At 44.4% G+C, this 7220-nt stretch overlaps 1 pseudogene across 1 annotated transcript; it reads right to left on the reverse strand.

The window, feature by feature from the left end:
* Positions 1-4398: 4398 nt before the first annotated feature.
* Positions 4399-5228, reverse strand: LOC101038762 (phosducin-like protein 3 pseudogene; annotated as a pseudogene). Its single transcript, XR_012512994.1, has one exon. The product of XR_012512994.1 is annotated as a phosducin-like protein 3 pseudogene (transcript).
* Between the last annotated feature and the right edge of the window lie 1992 nt (positions 5229-7220).

Here is a 7220-nt window from a genome sequence, read left to right on the forward strand (position 1 = left end):
TGCTTATTATATTTGCATTGCCATTTACATGGGGTAATGGTTGTTTACCCTTAAAAGTATTGTGTGTGTCAGCTGGGCGTGGTGGCTCATGCCAGTAATCCCAGCACTTTGGGAGGCCAAGGCAGGTGGATCACAAGGTCAGGAGTTCGAGACCAGCCTGACTAACAAGGTGAAACCCAGTCTCTACTAAAAATACAAAAATTAGCCTGGTGTGGTGTCACGCACCTGTAATTCCAACTACTCAGGAGGCTGAGGCAGGAGCATCGCTTGAACCCAGGAGCTGGAGGTTGCAGTGAGCCAAAATCAAGCCACTGCACTCCAGCCTGGTGGCAGAGCAAGACTTCATCTCAAAAAACAGAAAGTACTGTGTGTGTCTTTTCTTTTCCCTTTGTGTGTTTCCCGCACAGAACAGCGTGGTGGCAGGTGCCTGTAATCCCAGTTACTCAGGAGGCTGAGACACTTGAATCCCGAGGGCAGAGGTTGCAGTAAGCTGAGATTGCACCACTGCACTCCAGCCTGGGCAACAGAGCGAGATTCCATCAAAAGAAAAAAAGAAGACAAAACAGAAAAACAGAGGGGGAAAAAAAAAAAAAAAAAAAAAAAAAAAAAAAAAAAAAAAAAAAAAAAAAAACAGAAAAGAAAATATATAGGGATGTCTCCTAAGAGAAAGGAATCTTTTCCAGAAGTCTCTCCCAAAAGATCTCCCCTTTTGCAGAGGTTTACTTACAGGCTCATGCAAAGAGCAATCATGAGCAAGAAAAATGTCTAACATGAGAATCACCTGGTATGTCTTTAAAAATACGAGATGCGGGGGATCCATATCAGACCAATTAAATCAGAGGCTGAGTCAAAGGGTCCAGGGACAGGGACAATTAGTAGCAAGACTAAAAACTAAAACCAGGTCATACCCTGCAGGAAAAGAAAAAGGGTAGGGAAGAAGTGGAGTGGAAAAGAAGAGCACAAGGGATGAGGGAAAGGGAGGAGGGAGAGGATAGAAAGAGAAACAAGCAACTATGTCGCCACCCTCTGGTGGACGTGAAGGACAGGTCCTCAACTCTGTTCTTTCTAGTTACTGTTTGACAAACATGTTTTTATTGAAGGAAATTGTGCTGGATGCTGAGATTAGAGCAGTGAACAAAAGAGACATAGTCCCAGCCCCGCAGAGCTGAGTCAGATGGAGGAGGTAGACATTCAATATATTCAGTCATTCATTTATTCAGCAAAGATTTATGGAGCACCTACTCTATGCCAGGCACCATCTTAAGAGCTGGGATCTGAGCCTCGCGTGATGGCTCACCACCTGTAGTTCCAGCACTTTGGGAGGCCAAGGAGGGAGGATTGCTTGAGGTCAGGAATTCAAGGCCAACCTGGGCAACATAGCAAGACATCATCTCTACAAAAAAATTGTTTTAAATAGCTGGGCCTGGTGGTACGCACCTGTAATCCCAGCTACTTGGGAGGTTGAAGCAAGAGAATTGCTTAAACCCAGGAGGCAGAGGTTGCAGTAAGCCAAGATCATGCCACTACACTTCAGCCTGGGCACAGAGCAAGACTCTCTCAAAAAAAAGAATTGTCTGTCATGAATGGGGTATTGCCCCATGTGCCATGTAGCCCTGGGCAATTCACTAAATCTCTCTGAACTTCAGTTTCCCTATTGGTATTGTAAATAGAAGGAAAAGATAGTAGCTGGTGCCTAAGAATGTGTTCAGGAGTAAATGACATAAATGCCTGTGATTGGCTTATCACAGTGTCTGGTATGCAACGTGTACTTAAATAACGAAAGCTGTTTTTATGACTGTTGTTTGATATAACTCTGCATTGCTTTTCTTTTTCTTTTTGTTTTTCTTTTCTTTTTCTTTTTTATTTATTTATTTATTTATTTTTTTGAGACAGAGTCTTGCTCTGTTGCCCAGGCTGAATGCAGTGGCGTGATCTAGGCTCACTGCAACCTCCACCTCCCAGGTTAAAGCAATTCTCCTGCCTCAGCCTCCCAAGTAGCTGGTACTACAGGCGCACTACCATGCCCAGCTAATTGTTGTTGATTTCTTGGTTTGTTCGTTTATTTTTTGAGACGGAGTCTCACTCTGTCACCAGGCTGGAGTGCAGTGACACGATCTCAGCTCACCGCAACCTCCACCTCCCAGGTTCAAGCAGTTCTCTTGCCTCAGCCTCCTGGGTAGCTGGATTACAGCTGAGTGTCACCACACCCAGCTCATTTTTGTATTTTTAGTAGAGACAGGGTTTCACCATGTTGGTCGGGCTGATAATTTTTGTATTTTTAGTAGAGAAGGGGTTTCACCATGTTGGCCAGGCTGGTCTCAAACTCCTGACCTCAAGTGATCCACCCGCTTCTGCCTCCCAAATTGCTGGGATTACAGACATGAGACACCTCGCCCAACCTGCATTGCTGTTCAATAGTAACCATCATAAAATATAAAATTGGAGAAGAGGATATAAGAATTAACACATGTCAACAGTTTTGTACCTTTAACCAGCAATAAAATTTATTAAAGATTGTTAAAAGTCACTCTCCTTTATATTTCTTTTTTTATTTGAACATCAGATGCACAGAACTGGATTATTCATTTAATGAATACCCTTGGCTCAAGGCATACTCTTTTTTTTTGAGACGGAGTTTCGTTCTTGTTACCCAGGCTGGAGTGCAATGGCGCGATCTCGGCTCACCGCAACCTCCGCCTCTTGGGTTCAGGCGATTCTCCTGCCTCAGCCTCCTGAGTAGCTGGGATTACAGGCACGCGCCACCATGTCCAGCTAATATTTTGTATTTTTAGTAGAGACGGGGTTTCACCAAGTTGACCAGGATGGTCTCGATCTCTTGACCTTGTGATCCACCCGCCTCGGCCTCCCAAAGTGCTGGAATTACAGGCTTGAGCCACCACGCCCGGCCAAGGCATACTCTTATCTGAGTTTGTGTATAGCGTGCCTTTATATTGTTAGTAGTTTTCAATAATGCATTCAGCATCTGCAAAACCACTCACTGAAAACAAAAGCTAGCCAACCTTAACCACATGGTTCCCCCAACTAGGGAGCCATCATCCTGAATCCCATATTCATCGTTCTCCTGTTTTCCTATTTATGTTTAGTTCATTTTATATGTATTCCTTAAAAGTGCATATTTTAGACCAGGCATGGTGGCTCATACTTGTAATCCCAGCACTTTGGGAGGCCAAAGCAGGAGGACCCCTTGAGGACAAGAAGTTTAAGACCAGCCCAGACAACACTGTGAGGCCCCCATCCATAAAAAAAATTAAAATTGCCGGGCGCGGTGGCTCAAGCCTGTAATCCCAGCACTTTGGGAGGCTGAGGCGGGTGGATCATGAGGTCAAGAGATCGAGACCATCCTGGTCAACATAGTGAAACCCCGTCTCTACTAAAGGTGCAAAAAATTAGCTGGGCATGGTGGCGCGTGCCTGTAATCCCAGCTACTCCGGAGGCTGAGGCAGGAGAATTGCCTGAACCCAGGAGGCGGAGGTTGCAGTGAGCCGAGATCGCGCCATTGCACTCCAGCCTGGGTAACAAGAGCGAAACTCCGTCTCAAAAAAAAAAAAAAAAAAAAAATTAAAATTGACCAGGCACGGTAGTGCCTATAGTTCTAGCTACTAGGGAAGCTGAGGTGTTGAGTCCTTGAGCCCAGGAGTTCAAAGTTACAGTGAGCTATGCTCGCATCACTGCACCACTGCGCTCCAGCCTCGGCAACAGAGTGAGACTGTCTGAAAAAAAAAAAAAATGCATATTTTTGGCCAGGTGCTATGGCTCACGCCTGTAATCCCAGCACTTTGGGAAGCAGAGGCGGGCGGATGATGAGATCAAGAGATTGAGACCATCCTGACCAACATGGTGAAACCCTGTCTCTACTAAAAAATACAAAAATTAGCTGGGCGTGGTGATGCACGCCTGTAGTCCCAGCTACTCAGGACGCTGAGGCAGGAGAATTGCTTGAACCCAGGAGGCGGACACACACACACACACACACACACACACACACACACACCCCACACATTTTTATGTTGATTGCTTTTTTATTTTAAGTTTTTATTTTATTTGGTTGTGGGGATTTTTTGGTTTTTTGTTTTTCTGTTTTTAGACAGAGTCTCACTCTGTACCTTGAGTGTAGTGCCATGATCTTGGCTCACTACAGTGTCCCCTCCCAAGTTGAGGCGATTTTCTGGCCTCAGCCTCCCAAGTAACTGGAATTACAAGCATGCGCCACCATGTCTGACTATTTTTTGTATTTTTAGTAAAGATGAAGTTTCACCATTTTGGCCAGGCTGGTCTCGAACTCCTGACCTCAGGTGATCCACCCACCTTGGCCTCCCAAAGTGCTGGGTTTACAGACATGAGCCACTGCGCCTGCTCTATTTATATTATTATTTTTTTTTCATTCTTGCTTTTTCCTTTTTTAAAAAATTCAGACAATTTGTCACAGAAAGTTCGGCACGTGATAGCAGCTGCAGCCTCAGTCCCCCTCGGAATCGCTGTCCCTCCACGTGGGGACACAGCGCCGCACTGAGGACAGCAACACGTCTTCAATCTGCTTCTTAGGGTTTTCCTCCAGGTCGGTCCTAATTGCTCCAGATTCAGACAGTTTCCACTCCAATTCATCTCTTGTCAGGTTCATGCCACCAAACACCAGAGGGCCGATAAACTGAGCCTTGATATCACCTTCCAGGTAGACAAATATTGAGGGCAGATTCCTATCAGGATAATTGGGTCTGCAGGTTGTTGAAATGGCTTTGATAAACTTGACATCAGGAAACTTGCTGGCAAGTCCACTGAGGTGCTGATTTATCAGGGCACAGAGGGGAATCCCTTGTTTGTAAAGGTGCAAGATGACCCATAAGCCCTCACCGGCTTTGGTTACTTCTTGAACATAATCCTTCCCTGATATCTCCAAAACTTCTCCAAATTTATTCTTCAGTTTAGTTGCTTTCCACTCAGCCAGTCTCTGCCGTCTGTACATTTCAAAAGCACGTTCATCCTCCTCATTAAACTCATCTTCATGATCCTTCAGCTCTTCCAAAGTCATATCTTCATATGTTGTCACCACTGACTGCTGGATCCTGTGCTGCTCCCCTTCTGCCTCCTCTTTCAATTCTTTCAGACTTTCCTTGGGGGGCAAGATGCCCTTTTTGCGTAAGATGTCATTCCACTCAGTGTCTGCATTGGGGTCCTGCATCTCGTTTCCAATCGCTCAAGCCAGTTGTGCCACTATATTATTTTTTTATTGTTGTACTGTTATTTTTTATTGAGTTTTTTTTTCAAATATTTTCAATCTAAGGTTGGTTGAATCCACAGATACAGAACCCACAGATATGGAGGGTAACTGTATTCAACTTGAAGATATAATGTAAAACTGTTTTCCAAAGTATTTATATGATTCTACACTTCCGCCAGTAATGTATATGCATGCATTCTATATATTTATAATCCAAATGCTGAGGATTTGCTGAAAGAAATGAAATACATTATAAAGAAGGTATTTTAGTATAAGAATCAGAGGACTCTCATGGAAACCCAGAGCAGAAGCTCAGCTAACCAGCTACCTGGCACTGGTTCTCTCTTGTCTCTCTCTTGTTCTCTCTCTCTTTGGGTTCAGATCCTCTCCCTCTCTGCTTCTCTCTTTCTGGGCATTCGTCTTTTTTCTCAGTAAGTCAGTGTCCTCCAAAAGGCTCCCAGAGTCTGTCTTCTCCATAACTTGGACATGCCCTTGACTTTGGGGCTGGGTGCAGTGGCTCATGCCTGTGATCCCAGTACTTTGGAAAGCCGAGGCAGGAGAATCCCTTGAAGCCAGGAGTTTGAGAACAGCCTGGGAAGCATAGTGAGATCCCATCTCTTAAAAAAATATAGAGAGGGAGAGAGTTGCCCTTGACTTTGGGTTCCACAGCATCAACTCTGACCCAGATCCTACAGTATCTTACAACTCCAGTGTTCCCAAACCCTCCTGCCATCAATTCAGATTTTAAAGAGTATAGATCTACTCGGCTTAGCTGGGATCAAGTGTCCATGCCTGGTGCAATCAGCTGAGACCAGGAGCTCAATACCAGCCTGGCCAACATAGCAAAACCCTGTCTCTACTAAAAATACAAAAAATTAGCTGGATGTGGTGGTGCGGCGCCTGCAATCCCAACTACTCAGGAGACTAAGGCACAATAATCATTTGACCCCTGGAGGCGAAGGTTGCAGTGAGCCGAGATTGTGCCACTGCACTCCAGCCTGGGTGATAGAGCAAGACTGTCTCAAAAATAAATAAGTAAATACATACATACATACATATGTAGGCACATAAAACTAAGCATCTAATTTGACTTCAACCCTTAAGAGAAACACAAATTAAAACTACACTGAGATGTCATTTTTCATTTTTGAGAATAAAAAAAAATTCTGAAGTTGGAAAAGGCCGGGTGCAGTGGCTCATGTCTGTAATCCCAGCACTTTGGGAGGCCGAGGTGGGTGAATAATTAGGTCAAGGGATTGAGACCATTCTGGCCAACACGGTGAAACCCCATCTCTAGTAAAAATACAAAAATTAGCCAGGAGTGGTAGTGTGCGCCTGTTTTCCCAGCTACTCAGGAGATTAAGATAGGAAAATCGCTTTAACCCAGGAGGTGGAGGTTGCAGCGAGCCAAAAGCCTGCCATTGCACTCCAGCCTGGGTGACATAGTGAGATTCCATCTCAAAAAAAAAAAAAAAAAAAGATAGAAAGAAAGAACAAGGAAAAATACACTGATGGTGAGACTTTCAGGACCTAGGCACTCTCATTTTTCAGTTTGTCCCTGTAGAGGGATGTGTTCATTGGTATAACTCCTGCAGAGGTCATGTGGATGCTATGTATTAAAATCCCAAATATATGAACTCCTAGACTCAGCAACCCAACTTCCAAGAAGTCACCATACAGAAACACTTGCACATTTGTAAAATAATGTGTGCACAGGGTTATTTGATGCGACATTGGTTTTTTATCTAGAAAAAAAATTGAAACAGAATCCATCCAAGTGTCCGTCAGGTGAAATAAAGTATAGTACTATGAAACACGATGAAACTGTAAGAAAAAGAGAGAGGGAGGAAGGAAGGAAGGAAAGGAGAGAGGTAGGGAAGGGAGGAAGGGAGGGAGGGAAGGAGAAAGGGAGGGAGGAAGAAAAAAGGAAGAAAGGAATGAAAGAAGGAGGGAAAGAAGGAGGGAAGAAAAGAAGGAAGGAAGG

The sequence above is a fragment of the Saimiri boliviensis genome, chromosome 12 (genome assembly GCF_048565385.1).
Source record: "Saimiri boliviensis isolate mSaiBol1 chromosome 12, mSaiBol1.pri, whole genome shotgun sequence".
Classification (NCBI taxonomy): domain Eukaryota; kingdom Metazoa; phylum Chordata; class Mammalia; order Primates; family Cebidae; genus Saimiri; species Saimiri boliviensis.